This window comes from Pleurodeles waltl, chromosome 1_1 (assembly GCF_031143425.1).
Source record: "Pleurodeles waltl isolate 20211129_DDA chromosome 1_1, aPleWal1.hap1.20221129, whole genome shotgun sequence".
Lineage (NCBI taxonomy): Eukaryota > Metazoa > Chordata > Amphibia > Caudata > Salamandridae > Pleurodeles > Pleurodeles waltl.
This window is the reverse complement of record NC_090436.1, coordinates 449245395-449272579: the sequence shown is the minus strand read 5'-3', so window position 1 is coordinate 449272579 and position 27185 is coordinate 449245395.

Below are 27185 nucleotides of genomic sequence, written 5' to 3'. Positions count from 1 at the left end.
CAGGAGGAAAGTAGGAAGAAGTGTGATGACCTGAGAGAGAAGGTGCACTACCTGGCATCCAAGCATAACATGGAGTCAAATAGGATCAATGCTGGTCCTCCCAGCAACCCTATCAGATGGCTCCTGTAGGAAGAGGTGGTCTTGGACATCCTGCATCCTGAAGGCTTGGCAGGAATGCGCCGGGGAGTAAACTCTGGTAAGTTACAACTCACTGTCACCAAATCTCAATGTCCTGTCGGCCCCAATCAAGCCTCTGCAAACTTGTGAGCCTTCTAGTTTTCCAACATGCAAAGCACAAAGTAGCACCGAGAGCTTGTCTTTTCATTGCCAATGTGTGTTGTTGCAGATGGGATCACATGTATAAATTACCATCAAAACACACTTGTTGCAATGGAGTCTGAAAGTGTAGTCCCACAATTAAAATCACTAGTTTGGAGCTATCAAGTGTCAATTTCTAACTAGAAGGGCCATATCCAAATGCAGTTTGTGAACAGGAATGTTACACTAACCATTTTGTAAGTGTTAGCAAGTAGACATTGAAATGACTACAACTACCATGAGGCCTTGTTTTTGCAACTCAAAACATTTACAAAATGTGATTATGAACATTCTCACTTGTCTGACATATCACAACTGATGTCCTCTTCAAATGGAATGACCAACCAACAGACAATGTTCCACTCAAGGACATTTCTGCCTACTCTGAATTATGTTGTTCTGCTCCCCCCAATTGAAACAATTGATGGAAGGACATTATAGCAAGTGTGTGGGTCAAGGTTTAGACAGGCATAAAGTCAACTCAGTTCTCTACTTATTATAGGGTAACCATTACTCCCAAAACATGAGGTATCCTTGATTGCCACTCCATAGAATCCAACCTTCACATTAGCTAAATCCTCACACCTGGGGAACCAGATATAGCTGTCCAGGTGTAGCATCAGTGCTGAAAGTACATTTCTTAGCACACTACAGAACATTGATTGTTACTCACCACCACAGACTGACACTGTGTATTGAAAGGAACCTGTTGCCAGGAAATGCAATACTGCCATCACTTTCACTATTGGTGTCAAACATGTGGGATTCATGTTTTGTGGAAGGAGATCTGGCTCCAACTGATCGCAGGTCCACTATGATTTGCCTATTCAATTGAAACATGCAGAATATGTCCCTTTCTACCATTGTGTGAAAGTCTGGGTATGGGCAGTACAGAGGAGGCAGTTGCAGTAGTCACCACCTTGTGCACACAGGAGGAAATTAGGAAGAAGTGTGATGACCTGAGAGAGAAGGTGCACTACCTGGCATCCAAGCAGAACATGGAGTCAAATAGGATCAATGCTGGTCCTCCCAGCAACCCTATCAGATGGCTCCTGTAGGAGGAGGTGGTCTTGGACATCCTGCATCCTGAAGGCTTGGCAGGAATGCGTCGGGGAGTAAACTCTGGTAAGTTACAACTCACTGTCACCAAATCTCAATGTCCTGTCGGCCCCAATCAAGCCTCTGCAAACTTGTGAGCCTTCTAGTTTTCCAACATGCAAAGCACAAAGTAGCACCGAGAGCTTGTCTTTCCATTGCCAATGTGTGTTGTTGCAGATGGGATCACATGTATAAATTACCATCAAAACACACTTGTTGCAATGGAGTCTGAAAGTGTAGTCCCACAATTAAAATCACTAGTTTGGAGCTATCAAGTGTCAATTTCTAACTAGAAGGGCCATATCCAAATGCAGTTTGTGAACAGGAATGTTACACTAACCATTTTGTAAGTGTTAGCAAGTAGACATTGAAATGACTACAACTACCATGAGGCCTTGTTTTTGCAACTCAAAACATTTACAAAATGTGATTATGAACATTCTCACTTGTCTGACATATCACAACTGATGTCCTCTTCAAATGGAATGACCAACCAACAGACAATGTTCCACTCAAGGACATTTCTGCCTACTCTGAATTATGTTGTTCTGCTCCCCCCAATTGAAACAATTGATGGAAGGACATTATAGCAAGTGTGTGGGTCAAGGTTTAGACAGGCATAAAGTCAACTCAGTTCTCTACTTATTATAGGGTAACCATTACTCCCAAAACATGAGGTATCCTTGCCACTCCATAGAATCCAACCTTCACATTAGCTAAATCCTCACACCTGGGGAACCAGATATAGCTGTCCAAGTGTAGCATCAGTGCTGAAAGTACATTTCTTAGCACACTACAGAACATTGATTGTTACTCACCACCACAGACTGACACCGTGTATTGAAAGGAACCTGTTGCCAGGAAATGCAATACTGCCATCACTTTCACTATTGGTGTCAAACATGTGGGATTCATGTTTTGTGGAAGGAGTTCTGGCTCCAACTGATGACAGGTCCACTATGATTTGCCTATTCAATTGAAACATGCAGAATATGTCCCTTTCTACCATTGTGTGAAAGTCTGGGAATGGGCAGTACAGAGGAGGCAGTTGTCCTCTCCCTCTCACAGGGTACCATGCGTGAATTGGAAACACTCTATGAAGGTTGCTCACAATGCCCACAGTCGCGTATGTGAATAGGAAGTTAAAAATCATGTGACACTACATAACGCTTTCAATTTTTCAAAAATACATTTTCATCTAAATTGTATATTGTGCTAAATCCATTAACAATCTCCTTTCTTGCCCTGACATGTTGTTTGCCCATTGATGGGCAAAGTGTACAACACTGATATATATTTTAAAAAAAAACATAAGGTCCATATTTTTGGGAATGGGGAGGATATCGTCAATGACGATGTACTGTGCACTGCGCTATTCAAGCTAACATGCACACTAATGTACCAGACACATGAGAAGGTTAATTAAAATCCTTGTCAAAGGTAATTTACAACATTACTTATGTAACCCCTCATTTGTAGTGGTAGTGACGCAGATAACAGTCTCCATTACAGCATTATTAGCCACTGAAATAGTGGCTGCCTGACTTCTTTATATTGGACATGGTGCATCAGATGCCGCCGGCAGAAGTCGAGCAAGCAGTTGGCGATTGAGTGCACTACAGACACAGCCATAGACTAACATTGTTGATTGTGGCATACGCGGACCAATGGCTGTGTCCGCTGATGCTGGTGACCATGTATGTCGCAGACATGTATGCCACGGCTGAAAAAAGCTTACTTGTTTCCTGACACTGCTGCTATCAAGACCTCCTCCATTTTAACAACTGTTTGTGACCTCTGAGATCAATCATGTCCACCCAAGCAAGTGAGAGGCCCTGTGCCTTCTCAGCATAGGAGCTAGAGATGTTGGCAACTGAGGTCCTCTCCCTGCATGGCCAGCTATATGGCTCACCAGAGGAACAGGTAACTCTCTCACATGCATATCTCACTCTGTTTTGATTCATAATGTTCTTTCCAACTAGTAACATTGTGTTTCTGTCGCCCAATGTTCACTCTGAGTACTGGGCTACAACAATGTGGCCCTTACATATGCTAATGATGTCTGGGATTAAGCAGCACTATACATTGTGATCTGAACATCATCATTGCGATGTGTGAAGTGTGGAAAGACCTATCTTCCATTGGTGGGGTGAGTACCCATATACGCATGTATAGCTTTCCTGGGAGCTGGGAGTAATGTGGCATTCAGAGCATGCTATCTCCGCATACACATATCTGGCCCTTACTGCATGACCTGTGAATGTATCCTGGAATGACCTCTTGAGAATGAGGTAAGGTAGGTGCAATTTCCCAACTATCACTCAGTATAGTTCATGTCTTTAAATATATGTTGTCTGTGAACTAGCAATAGCTCACAGACACCTTCAGAGTACCACACAGCCTTGAGCACACATATGGAATTACCTAAAGTTGCAAATTGCCATTTTGAAACACATGAAATATGAGGTTCACTATGGACTAGTATGCTCTGCCAGCAGTTAGCAAGACACAAGAATATGTTGTGCCCAATTATTACCATGGGCCAGGCTGGGGCTGGGGTTGTGTGGTACTACAACTGAGGCCAAGAGTATTGTCCCTGTAGACACATGAACCCCAGATGAGCACTGAAATAATTTGAACACATTATTAGCCAGGTTTAGTTTTACAGGAAACACATTTGAAATGGTGACAGAGGTAACCCCTTTGACCTGATGCCTCTTTCCATTGAGCCACATTGGCAATGTGTCACATTTCATGTTGACAAGCCCCTTACACCTACAGGTCTGGATTCCAATTATCAAATGTAATGATTTACCAAAACAGGCCTAGTGCCCATGTTACACAATTTCAGTGCAGGTATTATTTGTTTCACACGTGCTTTTGAGTATGTCTCAACAATGTATTAACATCCATCCACCCCAAAGACAGCTATGGAATGTAGAAACATACTGCACACACTCCAGCAGACATAATATGACATTACTTTAAATTGTCTATATTTCCACAAATCAGCATTGAGGAAGCTGTCACTGGTCATGATGGGAGGGCTGTCATGAATGCCCAAGTCTTAGGATGTTGTCTGTACTATGCTTCCGAGATGTATGCCCCGTAGGATTCAAGTCAATCGACCTGGCTGTAAAGGTGTCTGTACAATTCAGCACAAATAATGTGCTGTTATTAAACTCAGAATGGTGTGTCATTTATCTTTGTGGCCAGCAGCACAGTATATGTATGTGGCCCTGGGCAACATGATGGTAATGTGTTGGCTTAGTCAGTGTAGGACATTACCAGGGATGAAGTTGGGCAGCAGATGACACCACAAGCGTATTTACATGTCTTGCTAGTGCTCAACCTGTGGAAAGCAAACTTGTTAAGTGTTCATTGTTGTTTGTGGCTTGTGCTAGTTGTAGACAAATTGAGTTACAACTAATAACAATAGCAAAATCATTGCATTGACATACGTTGTTTTCATCTCTTGTGTCCATACAGGTCAAAGGTAATCAGACGTTTACAATATGGAAAGCCATCGCCCAGAAGGTACGTACCCTGGGGATCTACCGTCGGCATAGCGCCCACTGTGGGAAGTGGTGGGAGGACCTGAGGCACTGGACCCGGAAGATCACAGAAGTCCGGCTGCAGAAGTACTCTCAGGGAAAACGGGGTGCTGCATCCATATTTAGAGGGCAATTGTTGTTTCATGTTCCAAATGGTGCAATGTTGTGCCATCCCATCAAAACTGGTGTGTCCACCTCTTCATGTCATTGTTATTTACTGACATGCAACAGATATCAACGGTGTATAGGCTTCTAAGAATGCGAGCTGAGAATGGTGTTGTCACCAGTTCTCAGACTAATACGACGTGTGCATTTGTAGTAGGTATCGCCTAATGTCTAGGCCCTGATTCTCTCTAGCCCACTTTTCTATGCTACATGTGATAGGCAGTCAAGCTACCTCAGTATAGCTTTCATTGTACTTTCTTAAAACAGGTCATATGGAGAAGTTTCACCAGAAAAATGTAATCAGTGTGAATTGTGCATTTGCATTTGGCATGATCCCTGCCAGGGCACTTACCATATCTACCTTGCTGAATGACTTGCTCATCATCACCTCATGATGATCTTCCTGAAAAATGAGCATTGGGGGTATTTGGTACTGTTGTGGACACTACAGAGATGTACTGTTGCTAGGCATCATGTATTTTTTCATCAGTTCAGTAGTATATGCCACAAGGACTAAAGTATACAAGGTGGGAAACTTTCTGACTACATGGATGATCAGAGAGTGTTCATATTAAAAAATCTGGTCTAGATGGAGGGGGATTATGACATCACTGTACCCAACTATTCCAGATAATTCAGCATGCATGCACGTGCTCCTGCTAATGTTGGGTGACATGTAGTGAGCCAAGCAGATGCAATAGTCGCCCTCCTGTGATATTTTGTGCTTGAAACTGATGGACAGGTGTGTTTACGCTGATGCAATCAACTCTTCTTAATGTGTCATTTCAGATACATCAAGGGCAAGCAAAGGAGACAGTGCAAACGTTGTTGGAGAAGCTTCTGGCCACAGTGGTTCTGGCTATGTGTCGCAGGACTGTGAGGGTCCCAGTGGCAGCGGCAGTCGGAAGGCAAACCTTGTTGGCTGTTCCGGCCAGAGAGAAACAATTTTGTTTTGTCTCAGGGACACCCTGGACCTTATGTTGCATCTGTAAAGTGGAAAGCAAATGTAAACAAGTGGGATGAGGACTTACCATTGGTTGTGTCAACAACGGTGTGGGTTTTGGCGACCATCCAGGAGTGGCAGCAGTAGCAGAACATTTACTATCTTCTCCATGACGTCAGAGTACATGTAGAAGTGATTGAAGGTGAGTTTTGAACATTTATCTCTCAGTTTCTGCCAGCTCAGGTGTGGTGGTTTGGCCAACACAGTCATATTGGTGGCAATGTGTATCGTGATTGGACTGGCAGTTCCACTTCAGACATATGTATTGGCCTCAACAGCTGCCGCCGCGGTCTGTATTTCCTGGCAGTGACGCAGCTTTCTTTCCTATGTGCACCCGCTGAACTCGTAATTGGGCGGGTGGACTGCCAATTTGGCGGTCAGGGAGAACCACACCATTTTCACGGCGTTGACCTCAGCGCCCAACTTGTAATCGGCCCCTAAGTGCCTGATTTAGATTTCGGCAGACGGGTTATTCCATCACAGCAGTGACAGATAGCCCTCCCGCCTAAATATAAATTCAATTGTATCCTATGGGATTTATATTTCGGCGGACAGGCTAGCCCGTCCGTCAAAAGCGAAATCAAGCCCTAAGTTTGAACTGGAACGCCACGTGCTCGACGTTACTAGCAACCCATGAGGAGTCCCTCCGGGTCCCTGTGGGTGTGGTAGTACTGGAGCTGCTTCAGAGGTGATGGAGCCCCACATTAAACAAGGTACAGAGAGCAGCAACATGCTGACAAGAAACGCTTAAGTGAGTTCCTCTCCTTATGTGAGTGTATGATCATGGGTATAACCTATTGTGCAGTTCTGGGCACTAACATGAGAGGCGGAGATATCTTTCAAGCTGAAATCCTAGGACCTAGGGAAGATAAGATGTAGACTGCTGCCTTCCTAGGTGTAAGCAAAGCACCAATCCCTATATTTCATTTTCCTGTAAGACCCTACGAACTGGACAAGACCAAGAAAACCTACTGTCAGTTTCCTTCAAAAAACCCATTGTTGTGCAAAAGCTGAAAATTTTTGTCCCACACAAGCCTTTATCACTCGTGTGGCTTTACCATGCATTGATAAGTATACATAATTATAAGTGAGAATTAAATGTAAGGATTTTTTAAATTATATCACAATGTTAAAAAGATAGTGAGTTTTACACAGCCCCCAAATTACAGGATCATATATTATATATTTTTATTTAAAAACAGGGGGTGGGGTGAGTGTTTACCACACTAAAATTAAGGCATTGTTGTTAAATTTTCAATTTTAATTAAAGGAAGCAGTGGGGGTTTGTGTGCCAAAATAAAAGGATCATAGTATCATTTATTGGATTACAGGGAAATTATGTGGGGACTATTAAATATTTTCTAATGCAAAAGGGAGATAGGGGTGGGCTTCACCCCCAAATATTAGGAACATAGTATAAATTATATTATATGGGAAAGAAGGAGGGGCATGTGTAGTTAACCTTTAAAAAATAGAATCTTAGCATACATTTTGGGGTCATAGGGTATTTGGGTGTGAAGTATATTACTACTTCTATATGAATATCATAACTTTTATTTTGTTTATTTATGAATTTATATTATTTATCTACAACAATTACATTTAAATTAATGACATTTTCCCAAATTATTCTTAGAATCGGGATGTGAGGATTAAGGGGGATCAGGGTGGGCAGTGTATTAATACTCAGGTATTTATTCTATTATTATTCAATACAATTATTTTAAATATTTTTTAAAAATATTTTATTACGTACTCTAGGAGTGGGATGTTAGGGTTATAGGGGATTATGGTGAGAAGTGTATTGTCACTTGGCCACTTGTTTAACCCCTTCGTTGCCAGGCCTTTTCCCCCTCAGGTGCCAGGCCTTTTTTTGGCTATTTGGGTCAGGGCGCGCTTAGGCCCTCATAACTTTTTGTCCACATAAGCTATCCACGCCTAATTTAAGTCCTTTTTTTCCAACATCCTAGGGATTCTAGAGTTACCCAGACTTTGTGGGTTCCCCTGAAGGAGGCCAAGAAAATAGCCAAAATACAGTGAAGAATTCGTTTTTTGTTGTTTTTTTTAAAAAAAGGGGCTGCAGAAGAAGGCTTGTGATTTTTTCCCTGAAAATGGCATCAACAAAGGGTTTGCGGTGCTAAAATTACCAGCTTCCCAGCTTTCATGAACAGGCAGACTTGAATCAGAAAAACACATTTTTCAACACAATTTTGGCATTTTACTGGGACATACCCCATTTTTATAACTTTTTGTGCTTTAAGCCTCCTTCCAGTCAGTGACAAAAATGGGTGTGAAACCAATGCTGGATCCCAGAAACCCAAACAATTCTAAAAAGTAGACAACATTCTGAATTCAGCAATGGGTAATTTGTGTAGATCATACAAGGGTTTGCAACAGAAAATAACAACTGAAATAAAACAATATTGAAATTGAGGTAGAAAAAACTGCCATTTTTCTCTACGTTTTACTCTGTATGTTTTTCCTGCAATGTCAGATTTTTTAAAGCAATATACTGTTACATCTGCTGGACTCTTCTGTTTGCGGGGATATATAGGGCTTGTAGGTTCATCAAGAACCCAAGGTACCCAGAGCCAATAAATGAGCTGCACCTTGCAGTGGGTTTTCATTCTATACTGGGTATACAGCAATTCATTTGCTGAAATATAAAGAGTCAAAAATAGGTATCAAGAAAACCTCTGTATTTCCAAAATGGGCACAAGATAAGGTGTTGAGGGGCAGTGGTCATTTGCACATCTCTGAATTCTGGGGTGCCCATACTAGCATGTGAAGTACAGGGCATTTCTCAAATAGACGTCTTTTTTACAGACTGTCTTATATTTGGAAGGACAAAATGTAGAGAAAGACAAGGGGCAATAACACTTGTTTTGCTATTCTATGTTCCCCCAAGTCTCCCGATAAAAATGGTACCTCACTTGTTTGGGTAGGCCTAGCGCCCGCGACAGGAAATGCCCCAAAACACAATGTGGACACGTCACATTTTCCCCAAAGAAAACAGAGCTGTTTTTTGCAAAGTGCGTAGCTGTGGATTTTGGCCTCTAGCTCAGCCGGCGCCTAGGGAAACCTACCAAACCTGCACATTTTTGAAAACTAGACACCTAGGGGAATCCAAGATGGGGTGACTTGTGGGGCTCTCACCAGGTTCTGTTACCCAGAATCCTTCGCAAACCTCAAAATGTGGCCATAAAAAAAACACTTTCTCCTCACATTTCGGTGACAGAAAGTTCTGGAATCTGAGAGGGGCAACACATTTCCTTCCACCCAGCGTTCCCCCAAATCTGCCGATAAAAATGGTACCTCACTTGTGTGGGTAGGCCCAGTGCCCGTGAAAGCAAATGCCCCAAAACACTATCTGGACACATAAAAATTATCAAATACAAAACTACCTGTTTTTGCGGGGGCACCTTTGTTTTTGGTCCTGGGCTCAGCAGCCATACAGGGAAACCTACCAAACCCAGACATTTCTAACAACTAGACACCCGAGGGAGTCCAGGGAGGTTTGACTCCCGTGGATACCCCAGTGTTTTCTTACCCAGAATCCTCAGCAAACCTCAAATTTAGCTAAATAAAAATCACATTTTTCCCACATTTCTGTGTGGGATCACCGCACCGGGAAAAATGTCCTACCATCCAACGTTCCCCTCAGTCTCCCGGTAAAAATGATACCTCACTTGTGTAGGTGGGACAAGTGGCTGTGACAGGGAAGAGCCAAAAACATGTCAAAATTGAGGGGGAACCAAAGCGGGTCCAAAAGGGCAGTTTGGAAAAAATAAAATTTAGGCTGACAAGTGGGGCAGAATTTCTATCGGTATAGATGAGACAATGCTGGGTGGTAGGAATTTTGTGGATTCCTGCAGATTCCGGTAGGTTCCATCACAAAAATATGTGATTTCCAGCAAAGCGGGAGGTTTTCAGGGCATTGTGGGTAAGAAAATGGTGCGGGTGCATGTGAAGCACACCACCCTGGACTCACCCAGATGTTTAGTTTTCAAATGTGTCTAGGTCTTGTGGATTTTTCTACATGGCAGCGTCCCAAAGTCCAAAAAGTGCAGACTTCACCATTCCAAGTAGGACGATTTTGGGAGTTAGCCAAGCTCCCATGGCCCAAATGTAAAACCAAAACCCCAAATAATCAAATGTCCACTTGCTTGCCGTGGGATAAGATGTTTTAGTGTGCAAGGGAGAGCTGAAAGACTGTTACCCCCTTCAGTTGGGGTGGGGGCATAACCATGTCCATACTGGTTGGTAGCCACCACCCCACTATTTTCTTTTTTTAATTCCCTGGCATTTAGTAGACTTCCTGCCCCCCGGGGTGTGGATCAGGGGTAATTGCCCCATCTGCCAAATGGTGGGCAGAACAGCTTTGGCCCCATTTAATTATGGTGGGGGTATGGCCATACTCCCACCCTCTTATTTTGACAAAATATCTTCCCTGGTCTCTGGTGGGCTTTCTGCCCCCCTTGGGGGCAAATGGGCCTTTCAAAAATAAGCTGATATGCCCCCAAGGGGGGCAGATATGGCCAACAGTAATGTGCCCCCATGGGGAGCGACCCTTGCCCAAGGGGCTGCCCCCCCAAAACACACACACCAATCCCTGGTGCCTAAGTGGTTTCTGCCCCTCCAGGGCAGATCAGCCAAATAGAAATAGGCCGATCTGCCCCCAAGGGGAGAAGAAATGACCTAAAATAAATTTGCCCCCCAAGGGGAGCGACCCTTGCCTAAGGGGTCGCTCCTCTTGCATGAAATTGCCGCAAAAAAAAATCCCTGGTGCCTAGTGGATTCTGCCCCCCTTGGAGGCAGATCGGCCTAATACAAATAGGCAGCTCTGCCCCCCACATATAAAAAAAAACAAAAAAAAAACTGGTGTCTAGGGGGTTTCTGCCCCTAATTATATTAGGTCGATCTGGCAGCAGAAATGCTCAGAGAAGCCTGAAAGGAGAGGAAAGGCATTTCCTCTCCTTTCATGCTTCTCTGCTCCCTCCACATGAACTGAGGAGAAATGTTTTTGCATTTCTCCTCCGATAGGCGCTGGAAGCTGAGCTTCCAGCGCCGAGGGGAAGGCCTCTGATGAGGTCAGCACACAATTGCACGCTGACGTCATCAGACGCCACAGGGAGGTCACGGGGCGGCGGGGGTGGAAGGGGAAGCGATTCCCCTTCCATCCCTGCCCAGAGGAGGGGGGTGCTTGGCCATAGGGGGGAGCGCTAGCGCTCCCCCCGGGGGCCCATAGCAGGACGAGGTGGTCTCGTCCTCGGCACCGGGGAACCGGGGAACCGGGGAACCGGCGCCGAGGACGAGATCACCTCGTCCAGGGCACCCACAGAGTTAAATACATGTGTATCATAATTAGATATTCTTGAAATAATTTCAATTTATTTAGTACTACATTTTAGTATAATTATTTTAAAATTATTGTCATAAATACTTTAGTTTTGGGATGCTAGGGTTTAGAATGGGATGTGTATTAGAACACAAGTTTTTATTTTATTACTATTCTATACCACTATTACGTAATTTTGACAAATTATTTTAAAAATATTGTATTTAAAATGTTTAGGAGCAGGAGTTAGAGTTATAGGGGAATGAGGTGGTGAGTGTATTTATACTTGGGCATATATTTAATACCTGTGTATTATAATTAAATATAAATTAGTGTAATAATTTCAATAGTAATTAAATTTTAAATATTAAGGTGTTAATTTATTCATAAAAGAATTATTACCAATGTTGTTAACATGTGAACATTAACATAAATACAATTAAACATACAATAGTACAATTTATAACTGAATACATTTACTAATAATTAGACACACAATATTTCAAAAAATATTTATTATGTAAGGAAAACATCAAAAATAACTGTAAAGTACTGCAGTACATTTTAAAATTATATTTTATAACACAATTTTACAATAGTAATATCAATTTTTTAGACAAAGATTAGTCTTTATTAAAAAATTCCCATGGCTCTCCATTGACTTTCATTGTAAGAATTGCTGTTTTTAATTGTTATGTGTTTATGCATTTGTTTCTTTAGTTGATAATTTTCTTCAGTCAAGTTTGGACAGGCAGAGAAGCTGTGATCAGGTAAGAATTTTTGTTGTTGTTGCTTAAATTAGATATATATTAGACAATTTATTCCAAGGCGAGTTTAAGGGAGATAGTATTGTGTTGTAGAGGCTAGAAATGTTTTGTTTGTGTTTATTAATGATGTTGGCATCCCCATTTAGGTTGCTAACCTATGTGTTAGTTGAGAACTTTGTTTATTTTTTATGAATTGGATTTTTAAAATATTTATAGGATTACAAATACTTTAGATTTTTAATGTCCTTCTCTCTATTGTGAATGGAGTGTTTCTTAAAACATTTTTAGTAAGGTAAAACTTATCTTTGAGGTTTTGAATGGTTTATGTTAAACCGGTCTGGAGGCCCATGCAACTGTCCATACAGGGGTAGGACCCCATCCACAAGCCTCTCCAACTCCTCCGACGTGAAGGCTGGGGCCCTTTTCCCTGTAGCACGGGCCATGGCAGGTACCAGACACAGGTCACAGCAGCACATGCAGTGGAGATGTGGTCCAGTGGAAAGTCAGGAATCAAGTGAAGTAGTTTGTAAAAAATGGTGGTCACGTCCGCGGCGGTGAACACCGTCACCGCTGGCATTTAACATTATTGGTTCCTGTACTCCATAGAGCCCCATATTAGCCAATGAAGAATTGCATGGTGGTGCAGACTGCCTCCCGCCATGACGCCTAACGCCAGCAGAGTGAGGTCACTTCCACCTGTCCCTGCATACAGGGCAGGCGGTTGCCGTTTTCTAATGCTAGTACACATGTATTGATCTAAATGTGCGTCACTGGTGTCGACTGTACACACCTAGACAATTCCAGTGTACAACATACAAACATGCTCTGTGTACAATGATGTTGTGTGTCCATAGTTCCTATAGTCACTCCCTTTTTACTTGTGGGTCACTTAGGTACCAACCACTGCGGAGGAATAGGAGGAGGAGGCAAGCACCTGTGTACAGACCCCTTGTGTGCTTGGCTACACTGCAAGACCGGCACATCATACTTACCTATTGTCTGGACAGGGCCACAATCACAGAGCTGCGTGCACAATTGGAGTCTGATCTGCCACCTGCTATCCGCTGCACCACAGTAATACCCCATCTTGTGCAGGTACTATCAGTGCTCCATTTCCTGGCAAAAGGCTCTTTTCAAGTGACAGTGGGCTTGGCTGCAAGAATGTCACAGCCAATGTTCTCTATTGTGCTTGTAAGGGTTTTGTCTGCCTTGCTCAAACACCTGTTCAGCTACATCGCATTTCCCCAGGTGAATGATTTGCCCACTGTGAAGGCTGGATTCTATGCAATGGGACACATAACACATGTGATTAGGACCATTGACGGGACCCATATTGCCTTAGTCACCCCCCCAGGGTCAATGAACAGGTTACAGGAATAGGAAGAGTTTCCACTCACTCAATGTCCAGATGGTGTGCCTTGCTGACCAGTACATCTCCCACATCACTGCTAAGTATCCTGGGTTGGTGCATGATGCCTTTGTCCTAAGGAATAGCAGCGTCCCACAGCCGATGCCACAACTACGGAGGCACAGAGTGTGGCTTATAGGTGAGCCTGAGTCCCCACCCAATGTATGCCAGTGTATGCCTTAAGGAGTCATACCCCATGCCATTGTGCAAGGCTAATGTGTGTCCCTCACTTCTTCCAGGTTACTCCGGCTACCTAAACCTATCCTGGCTCTTGACCCCTATTAGCAATCTGAGAACAGGGGATGAGAGTAGGTACAATGAAGCTCATGGGTGTACCAGGAGGACTATTGAAAGGACCTTTGGTCTCCTGAAGGCCAGGTGCAGGTGCCTCCATCTGACAGGTGGATCCCTATGCTACTCCCCTGAGACGGTCAGCAAGATTGTTGTTGTGTGCTGCATGTTGCACAATTTGGCCCTCAGATGCCATGTCACCTATCTTCAGGAGGAGGGGGGTGACAATGCACCTGTGGCAGCAGTGGACAGTGAGGAGAAAGAGGAGGAGGATGTGGACAACAGGACACTTATAATACAGCAGTATTTCCAATGACACTCAAGTAAGACTGTTGAACTATACATTTCTCTATGTAAGTGTTGTGCTGTGTGGCTGTAGCATAATGACAGTCTCTACCTTTGCATCCCAACTGACTGTCACCTATGCCTTCCCTATTGCAGATGTTCGTGTATTTACAACAGTGTAATGCTGTGATGTGTACAGACTGCTGAGACATGTATGTAGGATGGATCAACATATTACAGGACATTTGCACAGGATCAATACAGTTCAATACATTGTAAATTTCCTTCAGAAAAGCACTATTACTCAAGTTGTGTTCAAGGGTATTTATTTGAAGAACAAAAAACTATGGAAAGTGCAATAGAGTGGGGTGATGGTTGGGAAAAGACTAGTGTAATAGGCCAAGGGGCCATAGGAAGGGGCATCAATGACAGTTCAAAGTGGACATGGTGACACAGTGGAACACAAGGGGGACATTCTGGAGGGCCTCATTTCCTGGTGGTCGTCTTGGAAACTGTCTCTGGTGTCTGCCTGGGTCGCAGGGAACGTTTGTGGGGTGGTTCACCTTCTGCGGGGGTGCTGGTGGCCTGTGGGTCCTGGGGCAGGGCCTCCTGTCTACTAGCTGCAGCAGATGTTGATGGCTGCTGGGTGGAGTGGCTAGTGGAAGTGTCCCGTTGGTGTGCTCTGTTCTCCTGCATGGTGTTGGCCATGTCTCTCAGCACCCCTACAATGGAGGCCATGTTGGCATTAAGGCCCTGCAACTGCTGCATTACATCCTGGTTGGCATTACATCCTGTTGGCATTAAGGCCCTGCAACTGCTGCATTACATCCTGGTGGTGTACACCCTGCAGCCGCTGGTTCTCCTGCATTATGTTGATCACCTGACCTATCCTGTCCTGGGATTATAGGTATGCCTTCAGGACATTTGTGAGTGCCTCCTGGGCAGTGGGTTCCCTGGGCCTGTCCTCCCGCTGGTGCACAGCTGTCCTCCGACTGTCCCTGGCCCCCGTGCCTGTGCCTCCTGAAAGGTGTGCCCACTCCCACTGACACCAGTACCCTCATTGTCTTGCCTGTGTGGTGTGGACTCAGGTCCCTGTACAGGTGGGCACACTACTGATTGATGTGTTCTGGGGACAGAGGTCTCGGGGCGTTGGCTGGTCGCGGTGGTGTTAGATTCTCAGGGTGGGGGCTCTGTGGTGGACTGGCTGTGGGATGAGGTAGCCGACTGACCAGTGGCCTCTGATGGGCCAGGGAGTTCATCCATATCCAGAGCTCCTGAGTTGCTGTCATCACTGGGGGCATCTTCTGGTGGGGGACTGGGTAGCCATGGCACCTCCTCGCCGCTGGCATTGGCTGGGGCACCTGTGGAGATGTAAGTGATGTATTATGGTACATGTCTGTGACATATTCCACATTCCTAGCTTTCCGAATGACAAAGTTGTTTGTCCTCCCACTTATGGTAGAGTGTGGTGATAGATTGTGGGATTGTTAGTTCTCCATGCTGTGCATGCATTGGTGGGCAGAGCTGGAAGGGATGTGCATGCAGTGGGTATGGCATGCAGAGGTTGCCATTTAGGTTTGGTAATTGGGGTGGTGCAGTGTGTGGGATGGAGTGGGGTGATGGGAGTCAGGGTGAGGTGTTGTGGTGGCATGCAGGTATGCGGGGTGATAGGTAGTAAATGTTGACTCAGCAGTGTTCAGTCCTCCGGCTACTCCAGTGAGTCTCTCAGGATGCAGTATTGCCAAGACCTGCTCCTCCCATGCTGTCAGCTGTGGGGGAGGAGGTGGGGGTCCACGGCCAGTCCTCCTGATGGCGAGCTGGTGCCTTGCTGCAATAGAACGCAACTTCCCCCAAAGGTCATTTCACCTCTTCCTTTTGTTGTCTCTTGTGCATGGATGTTGTCCCACTGCGTTCACCCTGTCCACGATTCTCTACCATAGCTCCATCTTCCTGGCAATGGAGATCTGCTGTACCTGTGCTCCAAACATCTATGGCTCTACCCTGACTATTTCTCTACCTTGATCCACAACTCCACATCAGTGAACAGGGGGTGCCTTTGTGGGGACATGGGTGTTGTGTGGAGTGTGTTGTGCAGAGGGTAATGTGTGAAGTGGTGGGGTGTGTGGTGTGGTGCGTGACGGATGAATGGGTAGTTGTGATATGTGTGTGCAGTTTTCTCTGGGATTGGCATGGCAAAGTGTAGTGGTCTTCTCATGTTTGCAAAGGATTGTGGGTGATGTGGGAGTGAGTTTTATAGTGTGTTGGTGTGCGTGTGGGGCATGTGTATTTGTGTCAGGTGTAGGTTTTTGGTTCTGGCCAATGTTGTCTTGTTTTGTTTTTGGGTGGCCATATCCATCTTGGCGGTGTGCACCGCTAATGGTTTACCGCCATTGGATGTCTGCTGTGGTGATTCGTGGGTCATTATTTGGAGGGTGTTGTTTTGGTGGCGTAACGGTATGGGTGGTAGTACCGACAGTTTATCACTAATGTCATAATGAGGACCAAAGTGATTTTTTTATTGTTATTTCTTCAGGGGTTGTGTGCAGAAGGGGCTAGTGTGCTTTCTTTTTCCTCTTTATACAGCCTCAAACTTTTATTTGGGTATTCATCAATAAAGAATATACAAAAAAATGAACATTCTGTTTTGAAAACGTTAATTAAAGCCTTACCTTTGAGTGCTAAGCCTGCCAGGAATCTGAGTCCAAGAAGCGAGGAGGCACGGCTCTTTCTGTGTCTGCAGGGACTGTCGCCAAGGCAGAGGCTGGTCTCCAGTGGCTAGTAGCTGCTCAAGTGTGGCTCGAGGTCTTCTACTCCCTTTGCCAATCTCTCAGGTGAGTGTCAAGGAGAGTCTGGGCAACGAGCGAGTTATCTGCCTTATGAATGCATACGCGCAGTCGAGCATTGGTGGCATGGAAGTGGCTGGCTTAGGAGCTGATGTGGCTTGTACTCCAACCACTCCCCCGCTCTGCTCTTTCATCAAGCTGTTTCATACAGAAAGCCACTGAATTTGCTCACAGCATCTGCATTTGCTTGGGGTTGTTTTCAAACACTGCCAATACTTAATTGTTTGCCTACCTCTTATCATCAGTCCCTATCTCTAGCTTACAACTTGGCATGATAACTCAGCCCTTACAGCAGCCCCAGGGTCAGCTCGCAGTGAGGTGACCATGCAGCTCATGCAAAGGTTTGACATTCTTGTGCTCCTATCAGTGAGGAACCCTGATTTGCAGCCTGGGGACGCGGTTATACAATAGGGCGCCATATAGCTGGGAGGATTCTTTTCATATCAATTCTCTGTGAAGCGATTTATATGTGGGGGTAGGAGGGGTATTAAAGAAAGATACTTGGGCCCCACGTAGACCTCCCTCTGTCAACTTATCTGAAACACACAGGTAAGTCTCGGGGTTATCTGGAACCTGGAGCTGAGTGCTGTGGTTTAACTCAGCTTACTTCTGCCCTGCTAGGACTTTCCAGAGCTGCCTGGAAATGAACACCACAGCTCTACTATTAGGTGTGTGAGGCTTCCTCTTCCATAAGGAAAGACCTTTAATGGATAAGGATACTTGGACAGGTACCCTGCGACTCAACTCAGTGGTGGGTATTCCCTGCTATCAGGAGGTAAGAAAAACCAGAGTGGGGTTTTCTACCTATGACAGTCACACTTGGTTGGGATACTTAGGATGTCCTAGGAGGTTGTGTGACTGTCTTTACCTCCTCCTCTCAATTTTTTCTTGTTGTTAGTGACCCTAACATTGCACACATGCCATGGACTGTTGTCAGCTACAAAAGTCATATGTATGGATCTGTCATGGAACACAAACACCTCTCCCATGAACCAGCCCTGCAATGGACCCACACATTACCCACATTGCAACACAATGGAAGGACAATGGGATGCACTATAGTCAACAACAAGCACATACAACTGCAACTGCTAGGAACTAGCTGCAAGGGACACACACCTAACTGGGCAAATGCATAGTCAAATGCAAACAAAGCTAGCACAACTGAAGACTCTCCGTGTCTGAACCAACAAAACTCAAGCTGACACTCATCAGATTGATATATAAGCCATATCAAAGGACAAGTCTAACACCAAACATGCACACATAGGAGAACACAAGATAAAATACTCACCAAAATTAACACCACACAGTGCCATGACACCACCATTGCATTTACACACACACATCTACATACACTCAACATATACCCTCTTCTTGGGAGACACCAGCACTGCCCACAAAGTCACACACTGCAAACAACAACAAATGGATCTGCAAGGAGGCACACACACACACAACTGTATGAACAAAACACAGGTTAATCAGGAACAACAGTAAAGTAGAAAAGGAATTACATGACAAATGTATACCAAAGGAAACAAACTGGTTGGGTTTATTCAACAGGAACTATCAATATCCAAAGGCCATTGGCCAGTTCATAGAGATGTGCCTCAAAGTAGCACAGTGTTGTGCCAAACTTGACTCCCAGCTACCATTGAACCTCCACAGGAAGGGGCATCAAAGGGGCAGACAGGCACACCAGGGATTATCGGGGGGTCAGATTTGGGAGGGGTGGGTTTGGGCTTGGGAGGGGTGTTCTTCTTCTTGGGAGGAGTGGTGGTCTTCTTGGGACAGGTGGTCTTCTTCTTGGGAGGGGTAGTCTTCTTCCTGTGGGGAGAGGCATGGGTGCTTGCGGGGGGGGAGGCCTTAGAGGTATAAGGGACAGCCTGGGAGGTGGGTGGGGGCCTCATGGGTTTTGTGTGGGGTTGTAGGTAACAGGGCAAAGGTCAAGGTCTAACAAAAAAAGTTTTTTTAGAGACACGGGGGACCGTCATCAGAAGGGGGTCGGGATTTGGAGGTTGAGAGAGTGGTTGTATGCTGTGTAGGTATGGATGCTGTGGGTGCGTGCTTATGGGAGGTCTGCTTGTGTTTTGTGGGTGTCTGTTGGGTGGATGAGTGTAGGTGTTTGTGTGCCTTGAGAGGCTGGGAGGAGGAGGTGCTGGGAGCTGCAGTGGTGGGTGGGTGTGTGGTTGCTGGGGTGGTGACTGCAGGTATGGTGTATGTGGTGGATGTCTGTGTCTACAGTTGTGGGGTGTGACTGCAGATATGGTGGATGTCTTTGTGTCTGTACTTGTGGTGTCTGCAGGTGTGGTGCTTGTTGTAGATGTCTGCGGGTCTGCTGGGGTGGTGTCTGCAGGTTTGATGGGTATGTGGGTATGTCCCTGACTGTTGGTGTGGTACCTGTGGTTATGCTGGATGTGGTGTGTATGATGCTGGGGGTATAGGGGTGTCGAGAGAAGTTGTGACTGTTGCTGTGTTTGTGGGTGGATGTTGTTTGTGTGTGTGCTGGTGTGTTTTATGCTGCTTGTGTTTGTGTGTGCTCCTCCTGGCTGTTGAGGTGGATGTCTGCAAATCGGTCTGTGTGTTTTGGGTAGGTAGAGGAAGTGGGATTTGGAGTGGGAAGAGGGAGGTGGAGGGGAGACGGAAGGTTGGGGTGTGACTGGCTGCCATCAGTGAGGAGGCCAAACCCTGAAAAAATCTCTGTAGGTCAGATATTGCACCATGAATGCCTTTCGGGAATGCGTTGGTTTGCTGGAGTTGTGTAACCAATCCCTGGATGGCATTCACAATGTCTGTCTGACCCACAGAGATACTTCTCAGGAGGTTTATAGCCTCCTCAATGAGGGCAGAAGGGGTAACAGGGAATGGGGCAGAGTTGCCTGCGGCAAAGGAGAGCGGGCAGAGCCAACTAGATGGGGAGCAATAGGGAGGGCAGTGTCAGAACAGGGGTGGTGGACAAGGATGGTACTGAGGGATTCACTGAGAGGTCTGCCACCACTAGGGAGTGGCCACAGGAGGAGGACTCCAAGGATGAGGATGTTCCGGTCTTCCCCGTGGCACTTCCCTCGCCCTCCGTGTCACTGGGTCCCTCTGTGTCAGTTGTGTCTTGACCCGAGGTCCCAAGACCAGATGCTTCCCCAATTGGCTCTCCCCGTCTCCCTTTAATTGCCTGTGCTGATGCTGCAAAGACAAAGAGGAATAGGGTCATCACATGTCCATGAATACACTTGAACAACAGCTCTAATTAGCAAACATGATCATTGTGTCAAGTAGGTCCCAGCAACAAACTCCACCTAAGTGGCCCATACATGAGCCATACCGTGTGCATTCATGCTATCTGAACTGTCTGCAGTTGCCCACAGGAAAATCAGGATCTCACAATACTACAATTGCATGGCTAATGTTGTGCAATCGCAATAACCAGTCAACCATTTGGAGACACCATCACCCACAAAGCATTGCCACATGGAGCAGACCTCAGTTACCTGTTGGCATACAAATATAGCCTATTCAAAGTCCATTCCCACAGATTCCACATAAGGCCAGGCACACTACCATTTGTCACATACATCATGACCCTACCATAAGAAATGGTGCTGCAAAATTCAGCCATGTTGATGGCAAAAGTACAACAGCCTGGAGAAGGTGACATGGAAATACCCATGTCACACTGGGAAAATATCAACAATTTACACTTCACCAAGTGATTTTTGTCCCAATAGTATCAAGGAGGTGTTATCAATTTCATACAGATAGGCCACACATGTGGCATGGAAATGAACACTGTTGACATGTCTAATATGTCAGGGATAGATGTCGCCAAAAACACAACACAATGAATCAGCAAGCCCCAAGGTAATCACCGCTAATGACATACTCTGAGTGCATCATTAGAAGCCATCAGTCTTTTGCATGTTGGATAGAAACAGAAGTAGGAAGGACTTGGAGGAGGCCCACAGCACATTGCCCAACGGTAAGTTACATCACCATCACAGTCATGCAAACCAAGATGTCTGTCTGTGGCTGTATGTCGGTACCCAAACACATGTGTCTAAAACATTACTGCAAGCCACTCCATGATGCATGCCAACAGTCAGGTCACATACCTTATCCTTTACACACGTGCAGTGCATTTTTCCACATGATGCCACATCAAGCTCAAAGATATTCACATTGCGGCTCTAAACTCTAGGCCTACCTGTCATGTCCCTCATTGCTACTGCAATAGTATATGGCAAATAACATGCTATGATGCATGAGGGAATGTGTCAGCCAATAAACAATGATGACACACTCCTGTATGTGGCACAATGTGAAATGTACCCCCATTGTAACTGTACTATTCCACAGTTTGCCATGCACAGGTAGGTGAGGGAATACAGACATCATTCCATCAGCATAGGTAGACCATGCATTAAACTGCAGCCTACTAATGTTTCCTAAAGAGAAAGGGACACATGCTGACAAGTAGGCACAAGGAATGTTGGCAACAGTGATTGTACATAATACATGTCAACTGACATTCCCCACTTACTAAGGGAAAGTAGTGATCTACAGCTGCACACAAAGAACAATGTAAACCCTGTCACGTATGTTGGACACCTTCATATTACAGACTGCATTGAGGTACCAGCAACCATCATACACTGAGAAAACAAGCTTCTGGGTGGCAGATGCCAACATACACATTTACACAGACACATGGCTTACCTATGGCCTGGAACACTGAGGAGAAGCAGTTTGTTCTGTCGAAATTGCAAACACTACAACAACAAACAGTATATGATTGATAACTGTACACAGCCATATATGGTCTTTTCAGATCAAGTGGTGTGAGAATTCCACTCAGTATTTCCTAGGTCCATGGTCCAAGAGGCAAGACACATCAGTACAAAACAAATGACATGTCAACACAAACAATCTCTCCTCCACTGTGTGACATGTGGCTCATCCCTAATAGTCAGGGGGAGCAATCAGAACCTCACTCAGTCACATGGCAATGGAACTGGCAGGAACATGCCCTCTACTAACCCCCATGTGGCTGTTGTGCTGCCCTTAAACTCCCATCAAGCTCCAGATAGGCCATCGCCAGAATGCAGGCCCTTAGGATGGTCATGGTCTGACGAGCACCCCGCCCATGTTGGGAGGACAGCCCCAGCTGGGTCTCTACGATCTTCTGGGCCCAGGGTCTCAAGTGCTCCCACCTCTTTCTGCAGTGGGCGCTCTGCGGCTGTGGACCCCAAGGGTCCGCACCTTCTTGGCGATGGCTCTTCATATCCCTTTTTTTTAATGGGTGTGGCCTGCATGGATGCAAAAGACAAATCAAGAGATCATGAACACAAATATCATCACAAATGGTTCAGTCTCATTCATGTCAGTTACATCAGGATATAACTTTCCCATATTGTCAATACTCCCCAGTTGTGACCCATTCAAGCCAATAAGCACAGGAACATGACTCAAGACATAGATTTCCCAATCTGCAGATCAACCCACCACCCTGCCCAGGCCCTACAATGACTAGGCAGGCTTACTGACAGCTTGTGGGACGTGCCCTAGCAACCTGACTGAGATGTGAGCCACTATAAGACACGTCACACCTCTGTGGTTTCTGCAAGGTAGACTCATTAGGCATGAATGGTCCAACACATTCACACTCTGTGATGATGACTGCCTGCATACAGGCACTACAGGCTACTGCCAGAGTACAAACTCCAACATCACACATGGGTAACAATGAAAGGACTGGCATGGTAGGCACAGAAAGTGTCTACTCTGTCCATGTGTGGACATTTGCAATCAGCAAAGCAGACTCATGCCACTTGGGTGGGGGAAGTACTGTGGTATCTACCAGTTACACAGAACACACTTTTGGACATTTGGGTCCATCCTACAGAGATGGCATCCAAAAACCAAAGGCATGCATTGAGCAGTTTCTGCTATGTGACCAAGCCACTGAGCCACATATCATGGTCTCCTAGGAATTAACACACTGCCTGCACTGTGGGACTGTCATTTATGCAATAAGTCTGCACAGGACAAATATGACCTGTCAGGAGTCAGAGGCACACATCGACAATAATCCTAAGTGCACATCTGTCACAGATCAGTAATTTACCCCATACCCATTCCCAAACTGATCAAAGGAATGAGGCATTCTGGGCAGCATTTTACAACAGAACCTCATATTTTCCGCATGACAGGATCTGCTGGTGTACAGGGAGTGGGCACAGTGCCACAGTTGCATGGCCACGGAGACTCCACCCCAGCCTAGACTATGACCCATACTGGTAGATACATGTGACAGGCCCTGGTCTCTGTAGGCTGAGCAGACAGAACCTACATGACACTCCACTGCCATCACTCCCATACGTTACAGTACACATCATGTAGCCACCAGCAAATTGGAATGTGGTGTGTGTGGCAACCTGTAAGGCAGAGAGTAATGGCATCCCTTACAAACAACAGTCTAGTAAGAGCAGATGTGCAAAGAAACCTCTCTGGCAACATACACATAGCTCTCATTACTCACAGCTGACACATACAAGATGCATACTCAGCCCATGTTGTCATGAACATACATGTGTTCTCACAGATGCAACATTCATGAGTAAAGAGATGTCAGTGGATGGCTGTAATGTCATCTCACCTAGTTATGTCCATCCAACACAAGGTGGATCATAGAACACAATGACCACACACACCACAATGTGAATGAACTCAACACATGGCGCTAGCCACCAATACATGCATATTGACTCTTCCATTGATGCCACACAGACCGCACCTACATGCACTTGAGTATTCCATCTGCCACACAAGGGCACATTCTAGCCTTGAGGAGGGAAAGGATGATGATGTACAGAGAAAACTGTGTCCATGAGATACTTACCTGCTTCTCTGACATACCACAGAGCTGTTCATACAGGGGTAGGATCTCAGTCACACCTGCTAAAGGTCATTTTTGTGCTCAGGACATCCAGTCACATTCCAAGGAACATTTGTGATGCACATTTTGGAGTTAGGTTCAGATACATTTACATGTTGTGTACACATGTGTGTCAAAGCAAGGGGGTAACATTTGAACCTTGTGGCATTAACAGATGGGATGTGTACTGTTTGCCATGTCCTTCCCTTATAAATTGTCTTGTCACATGTTAACCTTGACATGCATCATGTATCCTGCTGTGGGTACAATGACTAATGTCAGAACTCATTTCCTGTCATATTTAGGTACCTAGGCAGAGGGAGGATGCGACAACCACCAGTCTACCGCCCACTGCCAGACCTTCAGGCAATGGAAGAAAGACATATTATACTTTTGCATCGCCTGAATCAGCAAACAATAGTGTATATACGTTGTCAGTTAGAGCCAGATCTAATGCCAGATACTAGTCATCCAACCAGCATACCACCCATTGTACAAGTCATGTCACTGTTGCACTTCCTAGCCACAGGATCCTTCCAACCTATAATGGCCCAAATTGGTGGTATGTCCCAACCTATGTTCAGTCTGGTGTTGAAGGATGTCCTTTCAGCAATGCTGAAACACCTGGACAGCTACATCCAGTTTCCCCAACATGGGGATTTAGCACATGTGAAGGCTGACTTTTATGATTAGTAAGCATCTCACATATGGTGTGTGCTACTGATGGCACACATGTTGGCTTGGTCACACCGCATGCCAATGAACAAGTATACTGCAACCAAAAGAACTTCTACTCCATCAATGTCCAAGTAGTATGCTTGGTGGACCTCTACATTTCACATCTGTGCCCATTTCCCGGGTTCAGTCCAAGATGCCTTCCTTTTGCAGAAAAATGCACGTGTCCCATTCCTTAACAGGAGACCTGGCATATCCAATCTGTCCTTGGTTGTTGACGCCGCTGAAGGTTTCCAACTACGCAAGGGGAAGTCTGCTTCAATGAGACCATTTAAGAACAATGTGGGAATTGGAGCAGGCTTTTGGTCTCCTGAAGCCCAGATTTTGGTGTCTGGACTGGACTGGTAGAGCCCTCCTCTACTCACCGGGAAAGTGTGTCAGATCATCGTGACCTGCTGCATGCTTCACAACATTACCCTGAGAAGGAACATTCCATACATCGCAGAGCAGGGGCAGCCTGCAATGCCACCAGGTGAGCCTCCTGAAATGCCAGGTGAGAATGACAGTGGTGAAGAGGAAGGAGTTGACTTGTGGGAAGATCTTATCAATAACTACTTTTCTTGAGTGTAAATATGTCATGTGATGTAATGACTGTGACTGTACAAAGGACTATAGTTGTCAGAATGTGTAGTATTGAGTGTCTTGCCATTACACTGGGGAGCTAATGTTCAGCAATATTGAGACAAAGAGCGCTTGAAGGGTTAGACTCTAACGTATCCCCATTTTGATGCAGTTGCTTTTTTTGTGTCAGTCTCATTGCAATGTAGCTTCATTTCCAGATGCTTGCTATGTTATTTGTGTAATAGGCATTTTTCCAAGTCTGTGCTCCTTGTTTTGACTCTGTACAGGTACCATCACCCTGACATCTTCAAGATGGCAGTTTGGGGTTGTGACATTGGCAGGTGTCTGTTGCTGTTCCGAAATAGGAAGTGGACATGGATTGTTCCAGGTAATGTGGGTCACAGATATGAGGTGTATTGGTCTACAGTACATTGTCTGACAAGGCCCTTCCTGTCTGTGGTTCTGGGGACCTGTACCTCCGTATATCTACCCTGACACAATATGAGTCAGTCATTCTTGGCTCTGACAGTCCTGATATGTGGACAGCCTATGTGCTGTATAGTGAAATAAAATGTTTGGTGTGATCAACCACTGTTGGCAACGTGTTTTTATGTTGGTTGTAATCCTTAGCAGGACACTGTACCTAAAAGACATCCCTCCTTGCACTAGTATCATGTGTTTTCATCATTTACTTCACATGGTCTTACATCTCTACATAGCAACAATTGTAACAGAAGCAAACAGACACAAACTTTGTGATAGGTGGATCTATTGAACATTTGTTCATAAACTGATATTGGAGCATGATGGAAAAGGAGAGTGAAGAGTCCAGTCATGGTGGATGAAGTCATTGGAGTAGATGCCACGGTACTATAAGTACAAAGTCAAGTGCACTCCTCCCATAGGAAATGGGAGGTGGTTGAAGAACAGTCAGCAGAGTGAATATGTAGCACACAAAGGAGTTCCTTCAGGAAGAGGTCACTTGTTGGCAGTGGTCAGTGTCTGGCCATCTCCACCTCCTAACGTATTTGCTTGACATCCTCACTTAATTGTGGGGGGGGGGAGGGTGAGCTGCAGCTACAGAGGCAGGGTTGTCTGCGGCCAGTTCCTCCCCTGACAGGACTTCTCTTCCAGTGGCTGGCACCGATAACGATGGGCCTGGTGTTGCTGCGCCAATGGAAGGGGTAGAGTGTTGCTGACGATCCCTGATCAGGGTACTGCTAATGTCTCTCAACACCCCTGTTAGGGAGGCCAGGTTGGTAATGGTGGCCTCTCACTGCTCACACATATCCTTATGGATGTCCCTCTGCAGCTGCTTGATCTCATGGAGTTCGGTGAGTACCTGGCCCATCACGCCTTGGGACTATTGATAGACCCCCAAGACTTGGCTGATGGAGTCCTGGCCCGAAGCATCCCCAGTGGCCTCACCCTGGTGGGCCTCAACATCCCTCCCATGCACTCAACCCTACAGGTCTGTACCCTTGCGACAGGGTGCTCCCTCCCACTGCTTCCAGGACCATCATTGTCCAAGGTGTTGTGCTGTGACTCAGGATCCTGGACAAGATGGTAGGCACTGCCCTAGGGACACAGGTTGGGAGGGCAAATGGCTGCCTGTGATGTTGAGGCAACTGGGCTGGGAGGTATTGATGTGGGCACAGTGAGATTCACTGTAGGGGTCTGTTGAGGTTGCCTAGATGGGCCAGAACCATCCTCCACATCGGGACGTTCAGAAGTGTTGTGATCACTGAGGGCTGGGGGATGGTGGCAGTCTCGCCTGTGGCCTCTGTGTGCCCAGTGACACCTCGACCCGTTAATGTGAAAGATACAATGTTACTAGTGGTATTGTGACATCTAGCTCCAAAAGTTAACAGTGACATTTTGCACAGCT